Below are 18,774 nucleotides of genomic sequence, written 5' to 3' on the forward strand. Positions count from 1 at the left end.
TTTCCCTCTGTGTAGCTTGAATTTTAGTTTGCTTCAGTGGTGTTTCATTGTTTTATCTTTTCTTTCTTTAATTTCTGGTTCTTCTTGTTTTGTGTTTTGTTGTAGTTTTTTGCTCCACTGTGTCCATGTTTTTTTAAAGGAAATAATAATAAAACTCAATCCCAACGGGCACAGGTCAGTTGGAAAAACGTCATAATGACATTCTTTTCATATTTTGGTGGATTATGAAAGGTTTTTAGACGTCTTTTTTAGATGTCAATATGACGTATTTTATGAGATATCAAAAAAACTGTCATATACAACCAGATTTCAACCTGAATAATACGTCTTATTTATGACTAGCATATGACCTCCTAATACATCATTAGTATTATCCCTGTTTTTCCACTACTTCCATCAGTAACAATCATTGTAACTCAATCTTCCTCACTCACAGAGCTATGGCTAACTTAACCTAGACACTTTCTGCCTGTTGAATGGAACATGCCCCAAACATAGTGGCCCCCAAACATATATGAAATATACAGTATTTTATGTATATTTTATTATATTTTATTTTAAATGGCACCACGTAGTATGTATGCCCCTTATTTAAGGCGATAGGAATTCAGGATTCAAAATACTTGGATTATAACGATTTTGTCTGCATACACACAAATTAATACCCAAACTTCTCAGCGTCGGACATTATTATGCAACTACATGACACTATTATGCAACTGAGACGTTTTGATGGATTAACCTCCCAACCATGATTGTATTTCTCAATGGTTGTAGGTTAGTAAGTGATCATTTGATCGCAATTTGGTCATGGGAAAGAATGCACACTGGCGTACAATAATAGCAGTCATCTGTTTATTTTTCCTGTAGTATAGTGATTATTATGCATATAAGTGTGCATTTGAGCATCGCTCTTAACCATGCTCGCCTGTTTCGTAAAGACAGGACCTTTCTCTTTCACAAATATAAAAAGACCATCAGAGGTTGCTAATCTGCCGCTTGCCTCCGGTGTTTCTTGTGTGTTTATTATGTTGGTCATGTGAGACAATTAGCCAATGATAGTCGCGGATTGGGCACCGACTGAGTGTGTGTGTGTGTGTGTGTGTGTGTGTGTGTGTGTGTGTGTGTGTGTGTGTGTGTAGTGGGGGGGGTGGGGGGGTGGCAGAGTCAGAATGCCAATTTCTCTCATCGCTTTTCAACCGGGTATCGATGTATCCTACACGTTCACTACATCTTGCTCTCCTTCCTGACATGTGGCGGACACGTTAAATTGGCTGGCAGGAGTGTTTACGGTAATTGCTGATGCATGTTAAGTTATTATCATGTTACGGCTTGAATTGTGAGTGGTCTATGCTGCGCGAGTAATCGTACTCTGTTTAATTCGTGGTTAGGATTTTCAGAGGGACATCTTAGGCTAGCCTATATGTAGGCTTGTATCCTACTGTATGAGTTATGTTCTAGAAATGAAGTTTTGATATTTCTTTGAATGGACAAAAAAACATTTACTGCGTAATCTACCGTTTAGTAGGCAATGGTATCTCTTTTCGGCTAGTGTATTGGATACGGGGAATCATAAATGTTTAGATGCACATATGTTGGCTATTGTCTAGATAAGAACATACTGTATCGTCTGACACTATTCAGACCTCTTCAGATTCTCCACATTGTATGTTGAAGACTTAAAATATATTTAATCAATACTAAATAAATTAGCCATCAATCTTCATATAATACCCACAATGACAAAGCTAAAATGAAATTCGTTTTTAATTTAATTTACTGAAAATGAAAGACAATTACCTAATATGTAAGTATTCAGACCCTTTGTCATGCCACCCCAAATTGAGCTCATGCTCAGTGCTTTGATCATCCTTGAGATGTCTCTAGAATTTTGTTGGAGTCCACCTGTGGAAAACTCAATAGATTGGATTTAAAATGGCACACACCTGACTATATGGTCCCACACTTCACAGTGCATGTCAGTGCAAAAACCAAGCCATGAAGTCCAAGGAACTCCATAGACCTCTGGGAAATAATTTTGTTGAGATATATATTTGGGGAAGGTTATAAAAATAATTACTAAACTATTGAAAGATCCCAGAAGCACAGTGAGCTCCATCATTGTGGAATAGGTTAGGTTTGGAACTACAAAGGCTCATCCTAGAGTTGTCTGGCCAAACTATGTAACTGGTCAAGAATAGCCTTGGTCAGGGAGGTGACAAAGAACCCAATGGCCAAACCTATCCAAGCTTCAGAAAACCATCTCTGCAGCACTCAATCAATCATGCCTTTATGGTATAGTTCAGACTGAATCCCAAGGGAATCCCAGACTCTCTCCAGAGCTTCTCCATCCAATATGACAGACTTTGAAAGAAACTGGCCAAATCCAGCTTGTAGAGGCATACCCAAGAAGATTTTAAGCTGTGATTGCTGACAAATGCGTGATTGCTGACAAATGGGTTTGAATACTTATGTACATGATATTTCAGTTTTTTTTTCTAAAAACATGTTTTTGGCACAGTTTAATTGGAAAACATGTGTAATTGTCCTAACATATTTGATTATGTTTTTGATGGGATGTCAATTTGGTTTAAAATAAAGTATCTATTCAGTGGCCACATCATTGTAAAGAAGCCTGATAACAGACTGACCTCTGTTTTCTCCCCTGAAGGCATTGTCAGCATAATAGAAGTATAAAAAAAGAATCAGTCTGACTGTATGGCACACTTGGGATCACAGTCAGCCGTTGGGGAATGAGTCATTAACTGTCTTTAAGTTGGCATGCCTCACTGTAAAAACCTGTTTTGTTTGTGGTTCATGTATGAGATTATGGTGCACTCTCTCTTCCAGTGATTTATGTAGCTTCCCAATTATGTGTACAGCCTCCACCTTGAGGTCAGGATATTAAGGACTGGCTTGTTGGACACAGACACACAATAAGGCTAGCTCTAGGATAAAAATCATGCTTAAGGGATAATCTCAAAAAGCTTTTTTTGTCAAGGACTCAGTTGATCACGATCCAAGAATATGATCCAAGGAGCAGGGGTTACCAATTTAGGGAGTGTGCCTCCAGTATTAGACCCATAACAATTGTTTATATGTTGTCTTTAACGACATATTGACATTGATTTAGGGTAGAAACAAGCAATGTTGAAATGCCAGAGGAAGACACAACGATGTAGACAGGAATACATTTGGTGTCTCTTTCTGACAGGTAGAAACTGAGCAACAACCTTCTAAAGTTGATTAGATTAGATTCAACTTCGTCACTGAACGTGCAAGTACAGTACAACAAAATGGAAGTTGAGGAATGAACTGAATGTGACTTCAGTTTCATGTAAGGTGCAACTGTTGCTATCAATTGGTCTAATCTTCTAGGAGATATTTTTATTTGAATTGAAGGTTCATACAATTTATTACAAGCCACTTTAGTATAAGAAAAACATTTGGGAAAATCTGCTATTTATTATTTTTTATAATTGTTATTATAAATATCCCCTTTTGACTTCATGACTTATTAAACTTGGAAATTAGCTTGAAATATATATGTATTGGTCCCTCAAATAAGCATAGAGCACTGCTCTATAACTGGAGGGCTACTGGCTCAAGTTCTATTCCTGCTGTTGCTTTTCAATCTCTTCATTTAACACTACCTGGCGGCAAAGTATCCTCATTAGCCTACCAGGCTCGCATCCCATAGTGGAAAGCATTCAGCAACCACTGAAATGTAAATGTCATAATGAGAAAAAGTTAGCTCTGAATACAATACCTTATCAGCAAACTGTAAGAACTCTGAGTTAGTAGTGCTTATTGAATTTTCATTTAACATTGTGCATATTTACAACTAAAAGATTGATTTCAGTAAAGAGCTAAAATGAGCTACAGTAGATTTAGGGAAGCTCTGAAAGCAATGAAGCATCCAACAAGCTTCAGAGAGATTATGTACAATGTGGGTTCCTTTAGTGCTCTGCTGCATAATTTGCAAAAGTTCAATGGCCAATCATTTTTGCTATACACACCCTTTCTCCATTACAGCAAGATAAGATTTTTTTAAATAAAAGGTTAATCACAGATTTTTTAACAGGGATGGTACAACCCTGTTTCCAAAAAAGTTATGACGCTGTGTAAAATGGAAATAAAAACAGAATGCAATAATATTCAAATAATTTAAATCCTATATTTAATAGAAAATAGTACAAACCCGATTCCAAAAAAGTTGGGACACTGTACAATTGTGAATAAAAACAGAATGCAATGATGTGGAAGTTTCAAATTTCAATATTTTATTCAGAATACAACAGATGACATATCAAATGTTTAAACTGAGAAAATGTATCACTTCACGGGAAAAATAAGTTGATTTTAAATTTCATGGCATCAACATCTCAAAAAAGTTGGGACAAGGCCATGTTTACCACTGTGTGGCATCCCCTCTTCTTTTTATAACAGACTGCAAACGTCTGGGGACTGAGGAGACAAGTTGCTCAAGTTTATGAATAGGAATGTTCTCCCATTCTTGTCTAATACAGGCTTCTAGTTGCTCAACTGTCTTCTTTGTTGCACCTTCCTCCTTATGATGCGCCAAATGTTTTCTATGGGTGAAAGATCTGGACTGCAGGCTGGCCATTTCAGTACCCGGATCCTTCTACTATGCAGCCATGACATTGTAATTGATGCAGTATGTGGTCTGTTGGAAAATCCCTGAAAGAGACGACGTCTGGATGGGAGCATATGTTGTTCTAGAACATGGATATAACTGTCAGCATTGATGATGCCTTTCCAAATGTGTAGGCTTCCCATGCCACACGCACTCATGCAACCCCATACCATCAGAGATGCAGGCTTCTGAACTGAGCGTTGATAACAACTTGGGTTGTCCTTGTCCTCTTTAGTCCGGATGACATGGCGTCCCAGTTTTCCAAAATTAACTCCAAATTTTGATTTGTCTGACCACAGAACACTTTTCCACATTGCCACAGTCCATTCCACATTGCCACGCCTGCCCTTCTGGATCCTGTTTAGATACGGCTTCTTTTTTGACCTATGGAATTTTAGCCGGCAACGGCGAATGGCGCGGTGGATTGTGTTCACCGACAATGTTTTCTGGACGTATTCCTGAGCCCATGTTGTGATTTCCATTACAGTATCATTCCTGTATGTGATGCAGTGCCGTCTGAGGGCCCGAAGATCACAGGCATCCAGTATGGTTTTCCGGCCTTGACCCTTACGCACAGATATTGTTCCAGATTCTCTGAATCTTTGGATGATATTATGCACTGTAGATGATGACAACTTCAAACTCTTTGCAATTTTTCTCTGAGAAACTCCTTTCTGATATTGCTCCACTATTTTTCGCCGCAGCATTGGGGGAATTGGTGATCCTCTGCCCATCTTGACTTCTGAGAGACACTGCCACTCTGAGAGGCTCTTTTTATACTCAATCATGTTGCCAATTGACATAATAAGTTGCAAATTGGTCCTCCAGCTGTTCCTTATCTGTACATTTAACCTTTCTGGCCTCTTATTGCTACCTGTCCCAACTTTTTTGGAATATGTAGCTCTCATGAAATCCAAAATGAGCCAATATTTGGCATGACATTACAAAATGTCTCACTATCTTCTATTGATTTAAATATAAGTTTGAGATTTGTAAATTATTCCTCTCCTTTTTTACTCACAATTTGTGTCCCAACTTTTTTTGAATCGGGTTTGTACAAAGTCAACATATTAAATCCTGAAACTGAGAAATTTTGTTGTTTCTTGAAAAATAAATGCTCACTTTGAATTTGATGCCAGCAACACATTTAAAAAAACTGGGACAGGGGCTAAAAAAGAATGGAAAATTTGTGTAATGCAAATAAATCCCTGGTGGAACATCTAACAGCTAATTAGGTTAATTGTCAACATGTCAGTAACTTGATTGGGTATAAAAAGAGCATAAATAGTGCAACAATTTAAGAATAATGTTTCTCAACATAAAATTGCAAAGTGTTTGGGGATATCATCATATACAGAGCATAATATCATTAAAATATTTATAGAATCTGGAGAACTCTCTGTACGCAAGGGACAAAACCGAAAACCAATATTGGATAGCAATGATCTTCGGATCCCTCTAGCGGCAATGCATTAAAACAGACATGATTCTGTAGTGGAAATCAATGCATGAGCTCAGTAACACTTCAGAAAACCAATGTCTTTGAATATAGATGTGAAGGCAGGGCCGGCCCTGACCAATCTGGTGCCCTAGGCAAGATTTTAGCTGGTGCCCTTGCATTGCAGCCAATTCCATCACCGATCATTGTGTTCATACACTCACACAGAAACTGCATAACTTTGTCCTTGAGATTTTCTTTATTTTAGAAACAAAAAACCCCACAAAATAAAAACAGTACTAAAGAAACAAATGACATAAAACAAATTATAAATATTATATAAATAAATGTATTGCACGAAAAAACTGTATTACAGAAACCTTAGTGCAATATGCATAATGTAGCATTGTTCTACAACCTTACTCACCTTGCCTTTTTTTGCAGAATACAAGTGACATAAAATGAATTATAATTATAATAGTTTTACACAAAAAAATTACTATATTATTGAAACCTCAGTGCAATATGCCTAATCTAGCATTGTTCTACAGCCTGAAACCTGAAGCTTTTTATTTGATACAGTCCTCTGAGTACAAACTCAGTCCTTAACTTATCAGTTAAAACAAATGGCAAGTCAGTAGGGTCTATTGGTGCAGCCTTTTTGTAGATGCCTAATGCTGCATTACTAGGCTGTGTTGAGGAAGAGGGGACAGAAGCTTGTGATGCTGCATCACTGGGCTGTGCCGAGGTAGAGGGGGACAGGAAAGCTTGATGCTGAATCACTGGATTGTGCTGAGGCAGCTGCAATTTTAATTTACTTTTACAAGAGAGCTAATGTTGGCTAGCTAAGATGTCAATAAAATATAGGCCCATACCTGGCAGACAGTGGATGGTTCGTGCAGCACACTTCTAAGAAAGTGTATTTCTCAAACTTATGTTTTAAGTTAGGTTATTCCCCAAACACCTGAATAGTTTTTCCAACATTTCCTAATGGATTTAAGGTAAAAGTAACAGACATTAACTATAGCTACATATTTAAATTAGCGAACATTACTAGTATTGGCCGAAGCAAGCAAGCTAGTACTAGTAACACTGCTCCAACGGTAACTGCTATGCAACAAGAAACTATTAATTCATCACATCACATTACTTCTGGTCTTTTTACATTGTTTGAGGTAGGCTACTGACGCTAATTTATCATGTTTCACGTTCAGTCAGTGACACTCACTACTTCAGATAACTGAACTTGCCCACCCCCCACCATCAGGTAAGTTTAACTATGGTGGTGGGGGGGGGCGATGCTGCTACACAAAGTATGGCCTAATAAGCTATGTATTTATGTTGTTTTGGGGATTTTGGTTTTTTGTAATATTTTAAATTAGGGCGCCCCTATGGATTGACATTTGCCTATTCCGCCTATGCCATGGGCTGGCCCTGTGTGAAGGCATCATTAATGCTGAACAATATATACAGGTTTTGGAGCAGCATAATACTGCCATCCAGAAGACATATTTTTCAGGGAAGGCCTTGCTTATTTCAGCATGGCAATGCCAAACCACAATCTGCAGAAATTACAAAAGCATGGCTCCGTAGTAAAAGTCCAGACCTGTCACACATTTTTACATGATTTTTCATAGCCTTTTTGCTAGTATTTACAAGGGGACAATAATTCTGGGGGGCATTGTATATTCTGTTTGCCATACCCTTCAGTTTAGTTTAATCCTGTCAGTTGAATTTGTTGTAATGTTTATGAAATCACTTAATCAACCCACACATATGGCAGATTATGTAAGATCTGTTTTGAGTGTTTATCAAGACAGTTGAAGACACCCATTTGTAAATGATAATTTAATTGTTCTGTTTTTTCTATTTCAAACAAGCTGGTATTCTACAGTATTTTGTTCAACTGCAGTAAGACAAGACAACTTAAACATCTATTCATCTGTTGCTAGTGAGACAAGACCAAGTGACAAGACCATGATGTTTACCATAGACAGATGGTATTTGTATTTGTACTTCATTTTTACGATGGTCTTTTTAGTATTCCATTTCCAATTATCTAATTTAGGTGTCTATTATAATTTGGAGGCTGAACACTGAGCTGGGAGCAGCACAGCTCACAGCTGCTTACATAACACCCACTGAGTGGAACTATACAGTTTAGTAAAGGGCGGGGAAGAGGAGATGGAATACACCCCTAACAATGTTAACACACACACAAACGATCTTACTTAAGCTTGTGTTTTTCCTTTCTTTTGCTATGGAGCTGCTCCAGAAATAGGCTCCATAAGGATGGGTTGCCAGAGGTTTGGGTGGGTAGGTAGATACTGCATAATGGAAGAACAAGAAAGCAGTTACTGCAAAAATTCTTTATACCACAAAAAAGGATGACACAAAAATACACTGCTCAAAAAAATTAAGGGAACACTTGCATCACACATCGGGTCTCAATGAAGGAAATATATTAAAGATAAAAATCTTTACTGTACATTTTGCAATTCGTTGAGAACAAAATAACGTGTCAATGGAAACCAAAATAAACCAACCAGTTGAGGGCTGGATTCAAACTCAATGTTACGGACTACTGTGTATGGCCCCAACATTCCTGTATGCACTTCCGACAACGTCTGGGCGTGCTCCTGATAAGATGGCGGATGGTGTCCTGGGGGATCTCCTTCCAGACCAAGATCAGGGTATCAGTGAGCTCCTGAACAATCTGTAGCGCTACATGGCGGCATCGGATGAACCGATACATAACATCCCAGATGTTATCAATTGGGTTCAGGTCTGGGGACCTTTTTGCGCCTCCTGTTCCTCCTCGCCCAAAGGTGCAGATACTGTTCCTGCTGCCGGGTTGATGCCCTTCTACGGCCCTGTCCAGCTCTCCTCTCCTCATATCTCCTTGAAGGAACTGGATTTTGACCTATTTTAGATTAATGCCAAATAATCAATAAATGAATGTAACAAAATAATTTTATATATAAAGAGAGTATTACAATTACAGTACAAATATCAAAGATAAAAGGAGAGAGCTTCCAAAAACCATGCTCTGGTTTATATCCCAAAAACTAAAGTACTGGGTAGGGGTGTAACGCTACACATATCCGTACCGTACCGTTAGGTAAAGGGATGTTCGGTTCTGTATGGGCTGTGATGCAGATTATTAACTACTCATCAGCATGCTCATGGTCCTCATCGGGGTCTCAACCTGCAGTTCGTCTAAATAACCGACACATTCGATGGCGTCTGGCATTTTGGAGAGGTGTTCTCTTCACGGATTAATCCCGGTTTTAACTGTACAGGGCAGATGGCAGACAGTGTAACGTGTCCATTTTAGAGTGGTCTATTGTGGCCAGCCAATGGCACACCTGTGCAATAATCATGCTGTCTAATCAGCATCTTGATATGCCACACCTGTGAGGTGGATGGATTATCTCTGCAAAGGAAAAGTGTTCACTAACACAGATTTAAACAGATTTGTGAACAATATTTGAGAGAAATAGGCCTTTTGTGTACATAGAGAAAGTCTTAGATCTTTGAGTTCAGCTCATGATAAATGGGGGCAAAAACAAAAGTGTTGCATTTATAATTTTGTTCAGTGTAGTAAGCTAGTATGCCAGTATTGGGACCGAAAAGGACTTACTACCTTCATAAAACTGGGTCTCAATAATTTTGTCACACATTAACATCACGCCAAGTTTGAATATTTAGCTAGACTGTTAAAGCATTTACTGTTAAACTGAATAAAATGTCTTATGAATTTTACTTCCACAACAAATAGCATCTTTGAACTGTATGGATTTTGCCACTGACCATTTTAATAGCTTACAAGCCAGTCATACTAGTATCTTACTACTTGGAAAAGTCATAAGAATTGAGAAATTGCTAGCAAGACTGAAGACGAACTTTACAATGCCAAAGCTGTTTAATTTCATGGCACAGCAACATTCGTTTTTCCTTCATAGGTGAATGACATCAACATTGGTGACGTTAAAGGTGCCTTATGCAACTTAACGCCACCTATCGGCAGTGAGTTGCATATCGGTTCTATTACTTCATTAGGATTTGACATTGTCATTACTAACTATGAGTATACTGACCTGTTTGAAGCAGTGTAACTTCCAACCGTCGATGCTGGAACAATGAACGCAGACTTTCGTTTCAAATGGGGTTAAAGTTGATGGGTCGTTTCCATAACTACGGAACACAGAATAAACAAAGTAAACAGCTAAACCAATCAAAACATTACCTGGGCTATCTACTGCGTTAGATGCACTGCCATAATTCAGAGACTTGTTGATAGCTATCTAGCGAACATTAAACCATAATTGTACTAGCTAGTGCTAGCTGGAACAATAATATGCGCACTTCGACCAGTTTGCATGAGCCTAAATCTAGTTAAAAGGCAATATAATTCATTCATCTGAGCAATATTCGCTTATGCATGATATTTAGTCAAACAACCCACAAAGCATGTTTTTTAAAAACATTTTGCAGATAACACCAGGTTGTAACACTATTTTCCAGCAAGAAATGGAACAAAAGAGTGTCTGCTCGGACACAACTTAGCTTGTTAGCGTATTGTCTCAACCAAAGACCTTAGACCTTCCTAAAACGTATCTGCGCCCATACAAATAGAATAAACAAGAACATTGATTTTCTATGTAGTATTATTGTTTCTCCATCATCATCAAGTAACTTACACAGATTTCCTTGTCTATCTAGCAAAGTAGCTGAATGAGGCGATGTAACCTACTTGTCAAGTAGAAAGGTAGTCAACTCTGCATCACTGTTCACACAAACTTCAGCTCTCACCATCAAATGCAAAATGTACCCTCTTTTGTCTTATGCTCCCGTTCCTTCCGTATATTTTCATTTCTGGACCGTTCTGTGTAGGCAACATGAACCCAAACAAAGCTTGTCATTGGCCTTCACCTCACACACCTTCAAGGAAGTACATGCCTACAAATGTCCCGGCCTTCTACGTTTTACTTGCAACCATGGCCCTGGGGATAGTGTCAGTCCTGACACTTTTCCACAGACTGTTTTTTAACGTTAACTGATAGTAAGTAACGGTTATTATCGAAAATTTTAAATGTTAAATGCTGCATAAGGCACCTTTAACTGACTGTGAAAAGTGAAAAGACTTTTACCACGCAAGGGGTTGTGGTCTATATTACCCCAAAAAGCATGCATAGATGCATACTTTGAAAATCCACCAGAAATAGTAGATCATCAGGGAACTTTTGGAATAGTATTTTTAGCGTTCTATGGTTTTGGACATATCTTCTCGCATGCTAATATGGCATACTATATACAGTTGTGCCCTTATGTTTGCATGCCCTGGCAGAAATTGTGACATTTTGGCATTGATTTTGAAAAAAACTATTTTCTTTAAGGATAGTGATCATATGAAGCCATTTATTATCACATAGTTGTTTGGCTCCTTTTTAAATCATAATGATAACAGAAACTATCCAATTTCTGTTATCAATTTCCCTGATCACAAGTTTACATAACCTTGAATGTTTGGCCTTGTTACATACACACAAGGTGACACACACAGTGACACACACAGGTGAATATGACAAAGGTGAATTTCCCACACCTTTTGCAATTGCAATTAGTGTCTGTGCATATATAGTCAATGAGTTTGTTAGCTCTCACATGGATGCTCTGAGCAGGCTAGGTACTGAGCAATGCGGAGCAGAAAAGAACTGTCAAAAGACCTGCATAAGAAGAGTGGTGGTGAGGTACCAGGGAATGGCTGCGCCTTAGCAGAGCTCCGAACCCTGGCAAACTAATTCTGGTTTTAAACAACTTAATCTCTCCCAAACACGTTATTGGACGGTGGTGACTTCTTAAGTCACTAAACTTGATATCACTGTGAAGCATGTCCATGGGGTCCAAGAAGAAGAGTGTACAAACTCGATTGCCTACAGTTACAGTGGATGATGCTAGTGTTAGCTCTGCAACAGCTAACAATGCAAACGCTAACCAAGAAGAAACATCAAAGATGGACATACGCGTTCTGTTTGCCGAAATGACTAAATGGGAGCTACCTTGAATGGTGTTACAGCAGATGTATCCTTTATTAAGTCAGACATGACGGAATTAAAAAACGCTGTGACCACGACTCAAATACGGATGAGCGAGGCTGAGGGCCCCATCTCGGACGTGGAAGACAAGGTGAAGAGCATGGCTGAAGACAATAGCAAATGTGCTAAAAAACACAAGCAACTCTTGGCTCGTGTAGACGATCAGGAAAATGGAAGTCGCAGGAAGAATATTCGGCTTATTGGTGTGAAAGAAGGCATGGAAGGAAGTGGCAATATGAGTGATTTTGTGAGGAAGATACTCGCTGATGGCCTGGGGTTGCGTGGAGACGAGTTTGAAATTGAAAGATGTCACCGTAGTTTGAGACCTCACACGGACCCTGGGCAGCCCCCTCGGATTATTCTTGTGAGATTTCTTTGTTACTCTGCGCGACAGAAAGTTCTGGCAGCCGCAAAACAGTAGAAAGGCATAATATGGGAGAACTGTTGCATGTCATTTTATGAGGACATGACTGCCGAGCGCGCTGCGCAAAGGAAGTTATTATCTCCGGTAATGAAAACACTGTGGCAGCATCAGGTGAAGCACACACTTGCACATCCAGCAACGCTACGATTTACATGGAATGATGAGCGAAAGAGCTTTGACGACGTTGAGGAGGCAGAGAAATGTATATGTGATAACCTTCAAGATTAAATGGAGTGACCGGTCAACAGGTTTAACTAAGCATATGGGGGAGAGTTCTTTCAGAAGACGGGGGCGGGATCGCTGGGATATCGCCTGGACAGCTAGAGGAGCGGAGATCGCTGTCTATGGGACCCACGCGGAGCAGAAATAACTTTAACTTTGCCTGGAGGACATTTGCACTGTTATGTTTCTTTTTAGAACAGTGTTAGTTTTGTTTTTTGTTTGTTCCAGTAATGGTTTTCAAAGTGAGGTATTCTTATTTACATTTTGGTTCACACAAAGCTGTCAATATTTGTTTAATTGTTGTGGAATGGAAGATGCAGGGCTGATATATAACTCGCCATGGTGTAACAATGGGCAATATGGATGTTAATATTGTATCATGGACCATAAATGGGTGCAGCACATCAATCAAAAGGAAAAAAATACTCAGTTATCTTAAGTATCATAACACTGATGTTGCTTATATTCAAGAAACACACTTTGAAAATGGAAATGAGGCTTTGAAGTTAAAAAGGGATTGGGTTGGAAAAGTGTTTCATAATTCAGTATCAAGTAAAAGCCGCGGTGTTGCAATACTTATTAACAAAAGACTTAATTTTGTTTTGTTACAAGATTTAAGGATGAAAATGGACGTTATTTATGCCTCCAGGCACTTATTAATGGTGTTCAGGTCGTTTTATGCAACATTTATGCTCCAAACTGGGATGAACCTAATTTTATACATAAAGTTAATAAGATGCTGGGAAGCATGCAGGGACATGTTTTTATTTTTTTATCTCTAATTCATGTGTTAAATATTTTCTAGAGATAAATGTTGGGTCTACTAACAGGTTAGCTACAGTGTGGGATGCTCTGAAAGCGTTTGTTCGTGGTAAATGCTTAGCTTTTAGCTCTAAAAAAGTTAGAGAAAATAAGGCAAAGATCCAAACTTTGGAGGAACGTATAGGTACTTTGGAGAAACAAATAGCAGGGAAATTTGATGATAGTACATTTAAAGAGATTTGTCAGCTTAAGCTTAGTCTCCATTAAATCTATAACAAGAAGGAAGAGTATGCTCTTTTGCGGCTTAAAACCAATTTCTATGAGAATGGGGAAAAAACGGGAAGGTTATTGGCAAGACAACTTAAAAAAATGGATAATCACAATGTAATTACTGCAATCAAAAAGGGTGATACATTGGTTACGTCTTCCTCAGATTTTAATATGGCTCAAAATGTTTTATCAAGATTTGTATACATCTGAGAACATGGTTAGTAAGGATCAGATGGATGCATTTTTTGAAAAAATGACAATACCAAAGATCTCACAAAATGACAAGGACAAACTGGAAACCCCTTTAACAGAGCTTGAAGTAAATAAGGCCATTGGTACAATGAAATCTGGAAAGTCACCTGGGATAGATGGCTTTCCAGCCGAATTCTACCAAAAATGTATAGACATACTCTGCCCATTTTTGAGTATTTTAATGAAGCGTTTGAATATGGATTACTTCCTGAAAGTTTTAACCAGGCAGTAATATCTCTAATTCCAAAAGGCGACAAAGATTTAACTGACCCAGCCAATTATACACTCACCTAAAGGATTATTAGGAACACCATACTAATACTGTGTTTGACCCCTTTTCACCTTCAGAACTGCCTTAATTATATGTGGCATTGATTCAACAAGGTGCTGAAAGCATTCTTTAGAAATGTTGGCCCATATTGATAAGATAGCATCTTGCAGCCGATGGAGATTTGTGAGATGCACATCCAGGGCACGAAGCTCCCGTTCCACCACATCCCAAAGATGCTCTATTGGGTTGAGATCTGGTGACCATTTCAGTACAGTAAACTCCTTGTCATGTTCAAGAAACCAATTTGAAATGATTCAAGCTTTATGACATGGTGCATTATCCTGCTGGAAGTAGCCATCAGAGGATGAGTACATGGTGGTCATAAAGGGATGGACATGGTCAGAAACAATGCTCAGGTAGGTCGTGGCATTTAAACGATGCCCAATTGGCACTAAGGGGCCTAAAGTGTGCCAAGAAAACATCCCCCCGCAACATTCTTCCAGTCTTCAACTGTCCAATTTTGGTGAGCTTGTGCAAATTGTAGCCTCTTTTTCCTATTTGTAGTGGAGATGAGTGGTACCCGGTGGGGTCTACTGCTGTTGTAGCCCATCCGCCTCAAGGTTGTGCGTGTTGTGGCTTCACAAATGCTTTGCTGCATACCTCGGGTATTACGAGTGGTTATTTCAGTCAAAGTTGCTTGAATCAGTCGGCCCCTCTCTTCTGACCTCTAGCATCAACAAGGCATTTTCGCCCACAGGACTGCCAAATACTGGATGTTTTTCCCTTATCAACTATTCTTTGTAAACCCTAGAAATGGTTGTGTGGGAAAATCCCAGTAACTGAGCAGATTGTGAAATAATCAGACCGGCCAGTCTGGCACCAACAACCATGCCAAGCTCAAAATTGCTTAAATCACCTTTCTTTCCCATTCTGACATTCAGTTTGGAGTTCAGGAGATTGTCTTGACCAGGACCACACCCCTAAATGCATTGAAGCAACTGCCATGTGATTGGTTGATTAGATAATTGCATTAATGAGAAATTGAACAGGTGTTCCTAATAATCCTTTAGGTGAGTGTAGACCAGTAAGTTTAATAAATGTCGATTGTAAAATATTATCCAAAGTGTTAGCAACAAGATTAGAAATTGTATTGCCACACATTATTCATAAAGACCAGGTAGGTTTTATCAAGAACAGATCTGCGTCTGATAACATAGAATATTATTGCATCTCTTATGGATAATGTAAATCCTGTGTTAGCTATATCTTTGGATGCCCAGAAAGCTTTCGACAGGGTAGAGTGGAGTTTTTTGTTTACCGCCCTGGTGAAATTCGGTCTAGATGGAAAATTCAGCAGATGGATTAGAATAATCAGGGAACACAAATTGTTTTTGTATGCAGATGACATTTTGGTAATAAGTCAAGACCCCACTAACTCTATCACAACCTTACTTGAAGTTATTGATAATTATTCGTTGTTCTCTGGGTACAAAATTAATTGGCATAAGTCTGAAGCGATGCCAGTCTCACAAGCTTGCACTCATAGTTTATTAACTGGTTTCACTCATAGTTTATTTAGGTGGTTGGAGAAAGGATTGAAATATCTTGGAATTGAATTGAACCCAAATATTGATGATATTATGGCTGACAATATGGGGAAAATGCTCAACAAAATTAAGACTAACTTGGATACATGGAGCAAGTTAAATTTAACATTATGGGGGAAAGTAAACACAGTGAAAATGGTCATAGCCCCTCTTATCAATTCATATACTAGAATGTTACCTATGTGCATACCACGGCCAATACTAATAAGTTATAGTAACATGATAAAACACTTTCTTTGGAATGGTGGTAAACCTCGTAATAACATTAATCGGCTCTGCCAGCCAAAAAAAGAAGGGGGGTTAGCCCTGCCCAATGTAGAACTTTACAGTATTTCTTTTGAGATGTCTAGTCTGGTTAAACATTGGGCGGGGAGAATCAACATGGACTGGATTTTAATAGAACGAGAGCTTGCTTCTCCGTTTATACCAATAGATATTTTATCATAAAAGTCAAATAAAGGGAATCAAATGCAAAATCCTATCTTGAAATTTTCTAGAATGGTATGGTTGGAGGTACATAAAAAATATAAACTTGTTGCATATGTGCAAAAATACACCCCCTTGTGGCATAACCCAAAAATTTAAATTAATAAACAGACTATTTACTGGGCACAATGGCTAAGAAAAGGTATTAGAACTATAAGTGATTTATTGGAGGGAGACATATTTATGTCATATGATGTTATCAAAAGGAAATTTAACTTGGAGGGTCGTGGCCACTTTTGGAAGTATTTACAAATTAGAGATTGTTTGACAAGAAGTGTTAAGTTGTTAAATGTGAAAAATCCTATAGAGGCCTTTCTGCTACTAACTCCACTATTGTGCAAAGCCTCAAAATGGTATAATATTTAATATCAAAATGGTATAAGTAAAAGTCTGAAAGAAATATGGGAAAGAGATTTAGGATGTACAAGGAATGATGATACATGGGATTCAATTCTGTCAAACAATGGGTTGCACATTAGAGAAGCTAGGGGTAAGTTTATTCAATACAAAATTCTTAACAGATATTATTATACTCCTTCTAGGCTTTATAAAATGGGTATTGGCAGAAACGATCTCTGTTGGAAATGCCAAATAGCTAAAGGCACTTTGATACATGCCCTTAGGGAATGTCCGGTGATTTCTGTGTTTTGGAGCAGTGTTTTAAGTTACACTCAGGGTTGGTTATCCTGTAATCTGCCCAAATCACCCAGACTGTGTTTACTCAGAGACAAAGGAGAAGTGCCAATGTTAAATAAACATACCTTTAGAGTGTTAAATACTGCTTTGGTAACATGTTCCCTACTCATTTTGAAATTCTGGAAGGACCCTCATGCCCCAACACTTAGAATGTGGAAAGAAAGAATGACTGAAAATGCTGCATGTGAAAAGATGTTGGGAAGACTACATTGTACAAATGAAACCATGAAGGAACAATGGGACAGTTTCTGCACCTACATGTCTACAATTTAATGTGAAGATAAGCTGTTTACAGAGATTTACATAGATCCTCACTGTTATGTTTTTTTTTCTTTTTTTTTTTTTCTTTGTTATAAAATAAAAAACTCAATAAATATTTGAATTATTAAAAAAAAGACCTGCATAACAAGGTAATGGAACTTTATAAACGTTATATGGAAAAGGATATAAAAAGATATGCAGAGCCTTGCAAATGCCAGTCACTGCTATTCAATCACTTCTTAAGAAGTGGAAAATTCTGGGATCTCTTCATACCAAGCCACGGTCAGGTAGGCCAAGAAACATTTCTGCCAAAACTGCCAGAAGAATTGTTCAGAACACAAAGAAAAACCCACAGGTAACCTCAGGAAAAATACAGGCTGCTCTGGAAAAAGACTGGTTGTTTCAAGGAGCACAATACGACGATGCTTGAACAAAAATGAGCTGCATGGTGTTGCCAGATAGAAGCCTTTACTGCGCCAAGGCCACAAAAAAGCCTGGTTACTCACAACTTCTGGCACACTAATTTGGAGTGACGAGACCAAAATAGAGCTTTATGGTCACAAGCATAAGCACTATGTTTGGAGAGGTGTCAACAAGGCCTATAGGGAACAGAATACCATCCCCACTGTGAAGGATGGTGGTGGCACACTGATGTTTTGGGGGCATGTGAGCTCTAAAGGCACGGGGAATCTTGTGAAAAATTGATGGCAAGATTAATGCAGCATGTTATCAGAAAATAGTGGCTGACGATTTGCATTCTTCTGCACGAAAAGCGCGCATGGGACGCTCTTGGTCTTTCCAGCACGACAATGACTCTTAAGTACAAGGGCAAGTGGTTACAGCAGAAAAGGTTCTGGAGTGGCCAATACAGTCTCCTGTCCCTTGATATCATCGAGCCACTCTGGGGAGATCTCAAACATGCGGTTCATGCAAGAAGACCAAAGATGTCTTTGCATGACTTGGGGGCATTTTGCCAAGACGAATGGGCAGCTATACCACCTGCAAGAATTCAAAGCCTCATAGACAACTGTTATAAAAGACTGCACCCTGTCCTTGATGCTAAAGGGAGCAATACACAGTATTAAGAACTAAGGGTATGCAGACTTTTGAACAGGGGTCAGTTCTTTTTTTACTTTGTTGCCATGTTTTGTTTTATGATTGTGCCATTCTGTTATGACCTACAGTTGAATCTGAAACCCCTTAAATAAAAGACGTGTTTTGCCTGCTCACTCATTTACAGTTTTCTGTAAATTAGTGTATATATATTACCAATTCTCCAAGGGTATGCATACGTTTGAGCACAACTGTAATATGCAAATAGATTGAGATT

General features: G+C 38.6%; 1 protein-coding gene across 1 annotated transcript in view; it reads left to right on the plus strand.

Moving 5' to 3' along the window:
• Window positions 1-1,168: 1,168 nt before the first annotated feature.
• trmt9b (tRNA methyltransferase 9B) overlaps window positions 1,169-18,774 on the plus strand; it is a 47,873-nt gene continuing 30,267 nt past the window's right edge. Inside the window, exon 1 of the mRNA XM_010866803.4 lies at window positions 1,169-1,292. The gene's annotated coding sequence lies outside the window, so the exon portion shown is untranslated. The remainder of the gene's footprint in view (window positions 1,293-18,774) is intronic.

This window comes from Esox lucius, chromosome 1 (assembly GCF_011004845.1).
Source record: "Esox lucius isolate fEsoLuc1 chromosome 1, fEsoLuc1.pri, whole genome shotgun sequence".
Lineage (NCBI taxonomy): Eukaryota > Metazoa > Chordata > Actinopteri > Esociformes > Esocidae > Esox > Esox lucius.